We start from the raw sequence: 15,388 nt of genomic DNA, 5'->3' as shown, positions 1-15,388 counted from the left end.
AAATCTTGCTACTCCAATTAAAAAAATCTGTAATTCAAAAATTAACATAGATAAATTTAAAATGAAAATAAAGATGTAAATAAATGGAGCATATCTTATAGAGGATAGAGTTTTAATAAAGCACTCTTAAAATTGCTAATCAGAAGATGAAAACACAACTGGAATTATTAACAAAGACTATAATAAGCCATTTACTAAAATAAATACAAATGGAAAACGGACATAGGCATAAATATTCAAACTCACTAGCAATCAAAAAATGCAATTTTAGCAAGAATGCAAACCAATTTTTTGCCTATTGATTTTGAAAAGAATTAAAAAAATCTAATCCACCAGGTGGAAGGTGAGGAGAAATGAGCACTCTGAGAAATCACAGCTGACAAGCATGTTAATTGCTAGAAACTTACTTTACTTAAATTTAGAAATATTATCAGAGGCTCTGAAAATGTTCTTGTAATTTTACTTAACAAGTCTACTTAGGGAAACTCATCCTGAGAGAGTAATCATAAATATGTACAACAATTTGGTATAATGGCAAATGGTATATAATATGAAAAAACTGGAATGAACATCCTAAATGTCTACAAAGAGGAAAGAAGCTAAATACTTTGTGAGTGTAGACACAGAAGTCCAAAACATAATGTTATTTAAAAATAACATACATAAATACAAATAAACAAACTTAAACAATCAATAATAAAGGAAAGACCCAAGGATTATGAATAATTCAATTATCTAAGTCTGTGGGCTACAATTAAAAAACTCATTTTCTCAATTTTTGCTATCAAGAAAATAGATGACTTGGATATTCTTAGATGTACTAAAAGCTAGTTTCTTTTGGAGCATAGTAATGTATTTTAAAATAATATAAGTAAGACTGCCTGCTAATATTTAACCTGGACTAACTAATATACTCCCCATGACAGCCCTCTAAAATCATAATGGTTTTTATCTCTGCTGATAAATGAGAAACTTACCCATGAATTATAGATGGAAGTAGGATATAAAACTTAGTAGATTGTCTCCTGTATCTATGAGGCAAGGAGTGTCTACTGCACTATCAACAATAGTTTATCTAAATGGAAAATAAAAACATTCCTTAGAACCACAAATGGAATAATCACAGTATTCAATGACATATAAGCCAACAAAGGGTGCCTATATGTTACAAATAATTAACATCATAATACTATGTTCTAAGTCTATAAATAAAATAATGTATTTTACAATTATTTTATAATTCTATATATCATTTTTATATTTTTATATATTTGGAAAGTAAACCATAAGCTACTAAATAACATTTAAGAAAATAATTAAGAATAAATAATAAATAGTGAAGGAAATTACAATATATTCAGACATGAATCAAAATTATGTATTACATATTAAGCTCTGCATGTGTCAAAGTTTGTAAGAAACACATAGTGTTTAGACAGAAAATTAAATACATTCATTAAGAAATATGAAGGAGGGGCTTCCCTGGTTGGCGCGGTGGTTGAGAGTTCCGGGAAGATCCCACATGCCGCAGAGCGGCTGGGCCCATGAGCCATGGCCGCTGGGCCTGCGCGTCAGGAGCCTGTGCTCTGCAACGGGAGAGGCCACAACAGGGAGAGGCCCTTATACCGCAAAAAAAAAAAAAAAAAAGTATAAAAAGAAATATGAAGAAATGAAGGATTAATTGCAGACCAGATGAGAATTTAAATCTATAGCAGAATAAGTTCCAGAAATTCAAGTAAATTTAGAACAGATTAAAAGAAATGAGATTATAAATTAATAATACAGAGAAGAAAAATTAGAAAAATTAAATCAAGAGCTGTTTTTTGAAAATATTAGTAAGACACTCTAGCAGAAGGGATGACAAAAACAAAAATAATAAAGGAAAGAAAAAAAGAAAAAAGAAAGAGATTATGCCATAAAAAATGATAAAGAACTATTTTAAAGACTGGACTATGTAATGTAAATTTTAAAATGTAAATAAAATCAATACATATTTAGAAAAATATAAATTGCCAAATATTGCCTAAATTTTAATTGAAAAGTTATAATTGGCTTCTAATATTTAAAGATTTTTAGTGGTAAGAATATTTCTCTAAATTTTCAGACCATGATGATTCCATAGGTGAGGTACTTTTAACTCATTCTAAAAAGAAACATTCCATAAACACACCATAAAATAGCCTTATTCATTCAAAAAGATTAATGTAACTTTAATTCCAAAATCTGGTAAAAATATAAAAAAGAAAATGAATTCTTATTCTTCACTGGTGGGAGTGAAAAATGGTACAGCCACTTTGAAAGACATTTTGGCAGTTTCCTGCAAAACTAAACATACTCTTACCATATGTTCCAACAATCACACTGTGGCATATGCTCAAATGAGTTGAAAACTTATGCCTGCACACAGATATTTGTAGCAGCTTTATTCTTAATTGGCAAGACTTGGAAGCAACCTGGATATCCTTCTTTAGGTAAATGATAAATAAGCTGTGGTATGTCCAGACAATGGAATATTATTCAGTGCTAAAACAAAAGAAAACAAAACAAAACCAACCAACCAACCAACCAAACAAACAAAACCCAAAAAACTATCAAGCCATGAAAAGACATTTAGGAACCTTAAATGCATATTACTAAGTGAAATATACTGGTCTAAAAAAGGCTGTGTACCATGTGATTCTAACTACATGACATTTTGGAAAAGGCAAAATTATAGAGACATTAAAAAATTAGTGGTTGACAGAGGTTAGGAGGGAGGGAGAGAGGGATAAATAGGTGGAGGATCTTTAGAGCATTGATACTACTCTATACGATACTATAATGTTGGAAACATGTCATTGTACATTTGTCTAAACCCTTAATGTACAACACCAAGAGTGAACCCTAAAGTAAACTATGGACTTTGGGTGATAGTGATGTGTCAATGTTGGTTCATTCATTATAATAAATGTACTGTTCTGGTAGGGGTACGTCGCTACTGCGGGCAGCTGTGCATGTGTACAGGTAGAAGTATATGGGAAATCTCTGTACCTTCCTCTCAGTTTTGCTGTGAACCTACAACTATTCTAAAACTTGAAGTCTTCAAAAAAAAAAAAAAAGAAACTGAAAGTTAAATTTAATTACTAACAAAAATGTAAAGATCTTAATTTATTGAATGAATATTTCATGTAGGTAAATGTTCTAGGCTCTGAGTATAAAGCATTGAATTTTAAAAAAGATCAAATTCTTCTCAATGTGGAACTTAAAGTCTAGTGAGAGAAAACAAATAATAAACCATCAGTAAGTATGCATCTGTTGGAATCAAAAGTTAATAGAGAAAAATACATCAGAGTAATAAGCATACCGGGGAAAGGATAGGTTTTTCTGTTTTACCACGAGCTGATTAGATGTTGAAGTTGATGCTGTGAGTGCCAGACACTAATCCCCAATCTAGTGATTAGGCAGAGGAGAAAGTAAATGATGAGTGTCAGTTATGGCCTTAGGATCAACTCTTGGAGTAAGGGCTGTAGTTTATCCCACTAACAGTGGTCTTGTATGTTTTCCCAGAAGATGTGACCAACCAGATAGGTTCACTTTATCCTCTCTCCAGGAACAGTTTACTGTAATGTGAATAGGAGGTATATCTGAGCAGTGCAAGGGGTGAATAGTACTAGATGCTGTTGGTGATTTCTTAATATTCCTTTTATTAAGTGGTGTGCACATCCCCCAACTGCTAATATTGTCTAATAACAACTCACAGCTGCCTTCTTTTCTGGACAGTTTCTCTTAAACAGATGTGAGCTACCGAGTCTGAGAGGCAACCCTTGTTCTCATGGAAGGACTTTAGCTGATGACTAACTGAGACAGAGTTGAGAGAACGGCTCCCATTCTCTCAAGGTGGGACTGATTCTATGGAGTAATTTGTGCTACAGAGCTTCCTGGTTTGAAGTGGGTACTGTAGTGTTCTGCCTCGACTTGGGACAAATATGAAGTGCCAGTCTCACTCCAGAGTTCCTCTTAAGGTGGGCGGAGGGGTTAGTTGCAATCATAGTGTGGATTACGTTCTTCCTCTCTGCCTGAATTTGAACCTTTCATTTTCTTAGAAGTGTATTTCTTGAGAGTACACACCAATAAATCTTCTGCAAGCTTTCATCTCAAAGTCTGTTTCCAAGAAACCAAAACAATGTGGGAACAAACTGAAAGGATTCTCATGTTCATTCCATATCTTTGTTTAGATGTTCCCCATCTTTATTTGGCTTCCTTCACTCCCCTTTTCCTGAGAGAACACCCTCAAGAAATAACTCAAACAAGGCTGTCTCATGCTCTACTTTTAGGAAACTGATATAAAAGAGAACATTTGATTTATGACCTGAACAAAGGGGAAAAGAAAAGAATCCTGTGTGTTTAGAGTATACCAGCCAAACAGAATGACAAGTAAATTAGGTGAAAAAACTTACGTTAAAAGAACAACTAGAAGAACAGTGTGGCTAGAGCAGAGTCAGTGAAATGGGAAATGGAAGTATTAAAAAAATGGCCTTGCAGATCTTTGGAAGGACTTAACCAAATAATTTTGGGAAGAGATTGTGATCTCAGGTGGCCTTAGCCTGCAGTGGCTTGAAGCAGGATTTAGGTTCCCGGCCAGAGACTGAGGTTGGGCAGCGGCAGTGAGAGTACTGAATCCTAGCCACTACACAACCAGAGAATGGTGCCAGTGACAAGGCCCTGGCCTGTCAGCTGTGTAGAAATGAATTTCCACATAGGGATGGAAAGTAGTGAAACAAGTAAACTGTTTATTAGGAGGAAAAAGAGTACAGTACGTGTGGATAGACACACGGGCAGGCTCAGAGAGAGCGTTGCACCGTTGTGGTAGTTTGAATCACTTCTATGGGTCATTTCTTCTGGGTTTCCTTTGACCAATCATCTTGCTTTGCCTGGTTCTGAGTCTGTATTTGGTTTATGTCAGGGTCCCCCATGTATGCCTGTGCATCTCTTAGCCAAGATGGATTCTAGCAAAGAGGCCTATGGGTAGTTGACTTCACTTACTATGGGGTGGCACTCCCTCCTTTTTCACCTCCAAGGAGCCTTTCTACGCATGTGTAGTCGGGAAGGTCTCCTTGACTTTGAGAATGAGGAATATGTGGTTTTTTATCTCTTATCTGGGTAGGGCCCAGCCTCCTCTCTCACTCCAGCTGTTATGGAGTTTCTGTCCACAGAGAAGAAACTTAAGCTGTTCAGCCTGAGGCCCATCTGTCTCCTGCCTCAGTTGGAAGAATTGGAGGTAAAAAGTTGGTTGGTATGTTTTATATTTGTAAAGGATCATCCTGGCTGTATTTAGGTTACTAGACTATAGAGGGACAAGAGAAAATGCAAAACCCTATCAGTGTGTGTGTGTGTGTGTGTGTGTATGTGTGTGTAAATTCATCAGTGCATTAAAAGATCATCCTCATATAGGATCATCCCCTGAATACAAAAATAGTTGGTCAACATCAGAAAGTCTATAAATCCAATTTACAATTTAAATAAATCTAAGAAGAAAAAATATTGTCTATTTCATTAAATCCAAAAAAGCATGATAAAGTTCACAGAATATTTATGGTAATAATTTTTGCTAGCTAAGATTTCAAGAGGATATAAAAATTTGATTTGTGTTAAATCTTGGAGATACACAACAAATATAGTAAGTGCTGCAAATTAAGGTTTTTAGGCTACTTAGTAACCAGATACTCCAAGATCTCAGGGGCTAAACATAATCAAAATTTATTTCTTGGTCATATCACATACTAATATGAGTTGGCCAACTCTCCTGAGCTGTTATCCTGAGACCCTACCAGAGATGCTGCTTCCTTCCACCTTTTGACTCCAGGACCCATAAGGGATTTCTTAAAATCTTTCTCCCAGATCTCTGCATTTAGATATACAGAGAGGGAAAGAGAGAGTGGAAGATTGAAGGGAGCATTTTTTCTTTTTCTTTTTTTTTTTTTTTTTTGCGGTACGTGGGCCCCTCACTGTTGTGGCCTCTCCCATTGCGGAGCACAGGCTCCGGACGCTCAGGCTCAGCGGCCATGGCTCACGGGCCTAGCCGCTCCGCGGCATGTGGGATCTTCCCGGACCGGGGCACGAACCCGTGTCCCCTGCATCGGCAGGTGGACTCTCAACCACTGTGCCACCAGGGAAACCCCATAGTTTCTTTTACATCAGAAATGAGGGCATTTACTATATCCTTAACATTGTCCTGGAGGTTTGGGCCAATGCAATAAAATAAGAAAAATGAATAAAAATATGTGAAGATAAAAAGGTGAGATATAGACATTTATTTTTACTCACTTAGAATAAAAGCAGTAGAATATATTGACAAAAATTGTGACTATTATATGAAAATTATACATTCAGCAGACACAGTATTCATTTCTTAGAATCAATAGTACTGTTAAAATTACCAGATATAATCAACTTGAAAATTATATAGATACATGATTCCATATGTAATATTAACTAAAAATGTAAAGTAGCTTGGAATTACCTTAAAGAGTATATAAGATACATGTAGACAAACTTGAAGCTCTTTTAAAGGGTATAAAAAAATCTAAAAAATGCCAATATAATAGTTATCAGCACTACATATGGCATGCATTAATATTTTAATGTTTACTTTTCTCCAATTTATTAATTTATTACAATCACAATCAGCTAATTTTTTTAAACTCTGTATATATAGATTTAAATTTATATTTATGTATACACACACATATATATATTAATACACACACAAGTACGTATCTACCCACACATTGGCATGGAAGATTAGAGTCCCATGGGGAAATAAATCAATTAAAAAAAATGGTGGGATAAGTCTATGAGATATTAAGACATACTACAAAGTCATAGTAGTGAAAACAGTAGATAATTGGTGCAAGTATAGACATGTAGACCAATGGAAAAGGATAGAAAACCCAGAGAAAGATCAGTATATGTTGGAAACTGATATATAATAAAAATAATATCACCTTTATTTTTAATTATAGAATTAAATATAAATTATATAATAAAGGTAATTTATTCAGAATTTTAAAATTCTTTGGAGACGGTAGTTTTCAATAAATTAACTCACTACAGGATAAAAATAAATGATTACAACTTTACACCAGATACAAAGATGGATTAAAAAACAAAATATAAAAAACATGTATATATATATATAAATTGAATAGAGACACTTAGGATAACATTTTTATGATTTTATGGTGGGAAAGAACTTCTTAAAGAAGATCTCTATTAAAACTTTGTTAGATCAAAATTAAGTTTCTGTTCAACAAAGGGCAACATTGACACAGTTAATGAGAGATAGATAAATAATACCTAGAATATAAAAAATATTTTACAAAGCACCAAACGAACTCAAAACAAAACAGGAAAACAATAAAAATAGTTAAAAGTTGGGAACAGGCAGCAAAAAGGGAGAAAACCCTTTTCTCTATAAGCATTTGAGAAGATATACTCATTTATAGGAAAAGAAATGCAAATTAAAACAACAATGGAGTGTCACTTTAGACCAATCTTACTGGAAAAATTGTAAAAATCAGATAATGCTGTGCTACCTGGTGTTTGGCAAAACTACACAGGTTAGGGGGGAACAGTCCTTATAGATTGTCCTCACTTCAGACATCAACCATGAGTTCAGAAGTCCCCAGGGCTGTCCTCACTTCTGAGCAGCTGGCTACAAATCTGAAGTCTTGACAGACTTCCTCAGATTCAATAATTTGCCAAAACAGCACAGAACTCTGGAAATTTTGTATACTTATATACTTAAAATTACAGTTTTATTATGGAAAAGTGGTAAATCAGAACCAACGAAAGGGAAAGATGAATAGGGAGAGGTTTGGGAGAGTTCCAAATATGAGGCTTCTGTTGTGCCCAGGGACATGTTTCTCTCCTGGCATATTGATGTGTGCTGGTATGAGGAGTGTTGCCAACTAGGGAAGCTCATCCAACTTCTGGAGTCCAGAGCTTTTTAGAGAGGCTTCATTACCTAGGCACAGGTGATTGCATCATTGGCCATGAGTCTGAACACAATCTCCAGCCCCTCTCTCCTTCCTGGAGGTTGGGCTGATATCACATGACTGAAAATCTCAACCCTCTAGTCACATGAATGATCTTTCTGGGGTAGACAGTCCCCATCCCAAGCCATCTTGTTAGCATAAATTATCAGGTGTGGTCCCAGGGGCCCACCATAAATAACAGATACTCTTATCACTCAGAAAATTCCTAGGATTAAGAGTTTACCTCCTGGGAATGGAGGGAAAAGGCAAGACAAATTCTTTTTCACACACAAATCTTGTCAGGGATATGGGCAAACAGGAAATCTTGCAAAGTGATGACGGGAATACAGACTGGTTACTCCAGTTGAGAGCCAAATTTAAAGTACTTAAGTTACCTGGATACAGGCACAAACTATTACTGAGAAATATCACTCTTGGATATATATATATTCCAGGAAAATTCTCAAACTGATCATAAACGAATATGTGTTAGGTTTTTCCCAGTAGTATTCCAAGTGCCTGGATTTGGAGACAATTTTTGAGTTCATATGAGGCAGATAAATAAAATGTGTATGCAGCAGTTGTAGCAGTCATGTATATGTATAATCAGTAACATGAATTTATATTTAACACATAGGCCTGTATGAACAAAAAAGAAAATAAGATCTACAATAATTGTATACTTTAAAAACACAACAACAACAATAACAAGACTTCATATTTGACAAAGATAGCTTAAAATTCAAGCATGTATGCAAAACACATAGCAACCCCCTATGTTTGGGGGTGGGTGGCAAATCATATGGAGATGGATATAAAAAGAGGGATTTTTTTCTCTCACTGTTGTGGCCTCTCCCATTGCGGAGCACAGGCTCCGGACGCACAGGCTCCGGACGCACAGGCTCAGCGGCTATGGCTCACGGGCCCAGCTGCTTGGCAGCATGTGGGATCTTCCCGGACCAGGGCACGAACCCGTGTCCCTTGCATCAGCAGGCGGACTCTCAACCACTGCGCCACCAGGGAAGCCCTAAAAAGAGGGATTATAAATGAACTGTGAAAAGCCATTGGTGGACCAATGTTAGTCACATGAACTGAGAAGTGTGATCAACACTGTTTTTATGATTTACCAAAAAAAGAGGCATTACTATCTCCATTCTCTTTTTGCTAAAGGGTTATTTTAATAAAGTAGAAGTATGACTACGGATGTGAAAGAAATGCATTAATTCAGTCATTCAAGAAATATTTCTTGATCACCTAATATGTGCTGGAATTCTGCTACTTGATGAGGATAAAACAGAAGTCCCATTCTCAGCCCTTGAAGACCCTGGATTCCTTGGGTACACAGACGTGTGCACCAGCCTTTCCAATACAATGAGACTCATCGCAAGGAGCTATACAAATGTGCGGGGACTGATGTATTCTCACTCCAGACCACACGTTATTTCACCACATACACTCTGTACTTTCATAGTCATAACACTAATTGTACTCATTCCAATTGCTCATTTTTTGATTGCTTGAGGACAGGCACCTCGTCTGTCTTGCTTGTTATAGTATCATGAGTGCCTTACACAAAGCATAGGATCTAGTCAGTGCTCCATAAATATTCATAAAACAAATAAGTACACAAATGGCCCCTGGTGAAAATTCAGAAGTATAATTCTGTTTCTTTAGAATTTATTTCAATAAAAGAGCCACGGTTGATGATACAGAAAAATGCTGACTTGCCCAATTCTCAATAAACTAATAATGGCTGTGAAATTACAAGTAAATTTTTTGTTGTTTTTGCCACTATCCCAGTATGTGAAAATTCTGAATTTAACCACTGTAGTTTAATGTATTCATTACTACTAAATTGCCATACCAGCATATGATGTCATTCTGTAATTTATCTTATTTTCTTTGCCCACTTTAAAGACCATTTTCAATGCCCACTTGGAACCAGGCATTGGGTTAGTTGCTGAGGATCAAGGGATGAGTTAAATACGCACACTGTTTTTAAGGGGCTCATAGTCCATTGATGGTGACATGTACATGAGTTCATTCACAGTATTCAGGTGTGCAGAAAGTGGTGCAAGAACATAGAGAAGGAAATGAAATTTGCTATGAAGTTGAAGAAGCCACGGGCAAGCCACAGGAAAGAGGATATTTGACTTAGGTCTTAAAAGAAAAGCAGGAGTTCGCCATCTGGACAATCAGGAAAAGGCATCCAGGAAGTATAAACAACATATTTAGAAAAATAAAATCAGGGAAGAGAGCAGTATATCTTAGAAGCCTGGAGGAATCAGGTGTGGCTAAAACATAGGTTATTCTTGTGGGGCAAACTCAGGATGAGCCTGCAAAGACAATATGGGCCCCAGTTCTGGAGAGTGGAGTTTCAGGTTTATTCAGTGGGCAACTGGAAGTTATAAGCAGCCTTAAAGTTCTTTCATTTATTTTCTTTCTAGAGTTGTAGCTTCCTGATTTACTAAGTTTCTCGTTCATGGGAAAGCAGCCTTTAAAATTGCATGTAAAATGGCTGAGAGTTCACACATCAACTAATCTCTTTTCAACCACATATTAGCACTTGGATTTGGCTTATAGCTCTAATTTCTTGCAAAACACTATTTTGATGTTCATATTCTTATTTAGGGTTAAATATTCCAGAGCCACAGTGTTTGCTGAATCAGGAATATAACTAAACTATGAATAGCTCAACTTGACAAAATCTGTATTTACCCACTTGTATTCTGCTGAAGACATTAAAATTCTCTGTGGAGAATGGAAATTTGTTGCACATATATACAGTAGAGTAAATTAAATTAAAAAAGAGTAATGTGAGGCTGGAAACTCAAGATAAATGGTGTATAAATCCAGATATTAAATGTTTCACTGGGCAATGAAGAAGTGTTACACATTTGCTCTCTCCTGATGTATAAGAAATTGATTAGCTAAATTTCAGATTCACAAGGTAACTGACTGATACTCATTTTGTATAATTCCTGAAAGGGTGCCTAAGACACATGACAAAAGTCAACCATGATCTGAACGCAAAAAGCAATTTCTTGCCCATGTATTTTACACGTGAGCTGTGAGGATGCAAGAATTATGGGAAAACAGTAAGAACATGTCAAATGCAATAACTATCCTAAGAATGAGTTGCTTATTTTAATTGTCTTGCCTATTCTGTTAACATGTATATTATAGGCAATATGAATGTAAGATGCTGGCATTTTTGGTATCCTGTTATTTTAAAAGAAATATATGGTAACTATTAAGTGTGCATTATCTCTCCTTGTAGGTCTTTTAAGATATTTCCATGAGTAAGATGCTAACTCTAGAGTCAGTCCCATAGAACAATAAGGTTGGAGATATTGGTGGAGTGGGTGCATAGGGAACTGAGGGTCTCGTTGCTCTCCTAGCAACTAGTGATACAAAGTTTGGGTGTAAATATCGCAGTCACTTACTTTCAGCAAGGCAATTTGAGCTCATTTATTTAACTCTTTTTTCCACAGTTCTTGTGAAATGAGTAAAAAATATGAAATAAATGTGCAGAAATAGGTATTGTTAATAATGAAGGGTTTCAGACATCAAACAGTAGCTTCCAAATTCAGGAATTGAATGTAAGTGGTAACCCACTACATAGCATAACACAGAACAAGACTGTGTGGAAAGGAAATTAAAGGAGTTCCTAGTGGATCTAGGTTCATAGGAGCAAACACAAAGAAAAAAATGGGAATCAGCAGGAGCTGAGAATCATGCAAAACTTTGGGGTGGTGAACTGAGGGTAGCTTGAATAACTTGAACAGTTCCTGACTGTACCACATCAACAACAAACCAATTTACCCTGGCACACATAGTAATTATTCTTTTAGCACAAATACATAGATAAGTAAACACTGAAGATTACTACAACCAACTCCTAAAGGCTTAAAGGGAGATGAACAGTTCTCAGCTAACTCAGGCATGGTTGGCAAACCAGTGGACTCCCCAGTTGTGTGTCCCTCCCTTTGTGTTCTTCACAGCCATCTAGAATATCTACAGACTAGTCAAGTAAAAGTACAGTAAATGTCAGCTTTCCCATTTCCCATCTACAGTTGTGCAAACTGAGTAAAAACAGTAAACGTGATACAGTTAAGGAGGAAAATGAGGAATCTTAGGATTCAGAGGAAATATCCTGCTGTGAAATTATTTTAGTCTAAGAAACTATAAAACATAAGAAAAACTCTAATTTGTATTAAGACTGAAGATTTTGCATTTTTAAGATAAAAAAATCAACAAAGAAAAGTTATGGATGAATGGGATTAAAATTTTTAAACTTTAAGAATTATGAACACAGAAAAACTAAAAAGCATGCTAGAGAAGTCTCATGGCTCACTTTCTCATGTCCCACTTCCTTCAGGTGTCAGCTCCAATATCATCTCTTCTGTATGACCTTTCTGATCTTTCTTTCGTAAGCTTGGAGCCCATTCTTATACTGTTCTGTGTTTTGTTCTTGTCACTCTCTAACATGAAATATATTTACTTGCTTATTGCTTGTCTTCCCCCAAAAGAAGACAGCTTTTTTTGGTTTGTTCATTGTTCTTTCACTCCATTATCAGAACTATCCATCACACGTTGCAGCTGCTCAAAAAATTGTGTGTACAACAAAGGAATGAGAGCTAGTGAGAGAGCTCCTCTGACCACAGAGGCAACTAAAACCATGGCATCACCAAAGGAGTTAACCCGTCCTTCCAGGAATGAAGGAACTTTTCTTGTTTTAAGAAGTGTATTTCAAGGAATAACAAACTGTAAACAATGCCCATCTCTCCTACCCTAGTTATTTAGGAATTGTATATTCATGTTAAATTATCTTGAGCTCCTTACATGAAATCACATAAGCTTCTCTGAGTTTTCAGTGCATAAAGCCCTAAACTTCATGTCTCTCCAATGTACTTAGATTTCCTTTTATCATCTTGACCGTAGTAATCTTAACCTGGGATGCACATCAGAATCATCTGTGAATATCTGACAAAGTTACAAAAGACCAGGTCCTCCCTACAGCAACTGAAATCAAATTTCTGAGTAGGACCTAGGTATTTGTAATTTTTAAGAAGTTCCCTGAAGATCCTCATATAAAGTTAATGTTGAAATCCATTGCTTTACCACTTTCCCTCTTCCCCCAGACAAGCTACTGGTTTTCTGTATTACTAGCAAAAGACAGCTGGTCTCCATTCCTTGTATAGATTTTCAGTGTTCAGTTTTTCTAACATGAATGCTATAACGCAACAGAGATATGATTGGGTATACCATAGAAAAGTTATTATGTTCATGACACATCTGGCTTATACAGAGATTCAGTTTAAACAGCTCTGACCTTTCTACCTAGCTCAGAGTGATTCCATAAGCTCTAGTCTATCTCAAAGTAGTGACAATTAAGATCCTCCTTTACATCAGGTAAAGGGCTCAGTGCTTTTCGAAAGCTTACAAACTGGTTTAAGGTTTTACTGAGCTGCCATCTCAGGCTGTGACCAAATGACTAGCAGGTGAGGACAGAGAATATAACATTTCCATAGATACTGAAAGATAAATATCAAAGCACAAGAAAGGTAATGGGCCCACTCACCTAAAGGCCAGATGGGGCAAGAAGTCTCTCAGGTGAGGATTCACTCTGAGTGAGATGGTGAGGCCTGCTGCTGCATGGAACTTTCTCACAGCCAGTGGACTCCACTCCACTGAAATTTAGGGAGGCTGTCATTGGTAATCTCAAGTTTAAAACGTTATTTAGCTATTCCTTCTCTGTTTCTCTTGAGGACCCTAGAATGCTCCCTCGAAAATAGCAAACATAAAATAACCCCTTCATTCCTTGTCTTTGATGACAGAACGTGAGTGTGGGAATATCTCAGACCTGAGATGCACAGACACCCATTTTACATTTTCCCTGGGAGAAGTCAGAGGGTAGGGAGCAAATTTTGGTAACTTCATTTTCCTCCTGATAAGCCTTTCTATTCATCTCCCTAATTTCTCGGTGAGTCACTCTACCAGTTAAGCTTTGGTAAGTTTATCCTGCTATATGTCTAACATACATTTTGCAGTTCAGTCCTATGCAGACTTACATATTTTATTCTTAAGGAGGGATGTGCCAGTGGGGAAACCTAACAATACTACCTGAATCACCCAGGCTGCTTACTAAAAAATGGAAATTCTTGGACACCAAATACAGATGAATTGGAATCTTCAGGTATAGCGTCTAAGAGTCTTCATTTCTATAAATCTAATGCACATAAATCTGAACTTCAGTGAAGTAAGGAAACAGATAAATGGGACGTCAGAATATAAATCTACAGATAGTGAAGTGCACTTGAAAACAATGTGTATTCCATATGCTAAAATCTTCCATGATGATTACTGATTTATCAGTTTCTCCATTTAATTCACTAATTAGTTATTTAAATCTTTAGAAATTATTTTTCGTGAGAGAAAACAAGTTCAGAAGTGTTATAACTTTCTTATTTATTGACCCTTTTATCATTATAAAATGTCCCTCTTTATATCTGGGATTGTCTTTTGCATTATACAGTGATTTACTTTGGACCCTATTTTCATGAAAAGAGTTGTCCATTATTTCACTTTCAGTTATTTTATGTCCTTACATTTAAAGTGTGTCTTTTTTAAACTGCATAAGTTGATTTTATATATGTATATGTATGTGTATATATATATATATATATACACACACACACACACACATATATATAGACACTACAATATAATATATATATATACTACAGTATATATGGTATTAAACTATATATATAGTCAGACTGACATTACTTGTTCTTAATTTGAATATTTACATGGAATGTAAGCATTGATGTATTTAGTTTAAAATACGATGTTATTTGCTCTTTTTTTTTTTTGTGGTACGCGGGCCTCTCACTGTCGTAGCCTCTCCTGTTGCGGAGCGCAGGCTCAGCGGCCATGGCTCACGGGCCCAGCCGCTCCGCGGCATGTGGGATCCTCCCGGACCGGGGCATGAACCCGTGTCCCCTGCATCAGCAGGCGGACTCTCAACCACTGCGCCACCAGGGAAGCCCCTGTTCTTTATATTACATATTCTGTGCTTCTTTTTCTGTCTTTTCTTGCCTTCTAATTGATCAGTAAGTATAATTATTTCCATTTCTTCCCTCTGTTGGCTTGCTAATTTACTAGATCTCAGAAGAATGGCAAAGAATATAGAAGGAAATGGATACAACTTGAGATTCTGCAGTCTGATAACAATGTCATCCTCAGGGAGAACAGCTCCTTGTGTACTTGAGTTTCAGTGAGGGTAGTGTCGAATCTGTATGTTGTTTTTGCATCTCCTTAGATTCAGGCATCACTTACAAAAAAAGAAAGGTGTTTGTCCTGTCAAA

Source organism: Orcinus orca, chromosome 14, assembly GCF_937001465.1.
Source record: "Orcinus orca chromosome 14, mOrcOrc1.1, whole genome shotgun sequence".
NCBI lineage: Eukaryota > Metazoa > Chordata > Mammalia > Artiodactyla > Delphinidae > Orcinus > Orcinus orca.
Note: the sequence above shows the minus strand (reverse complement) of the source record.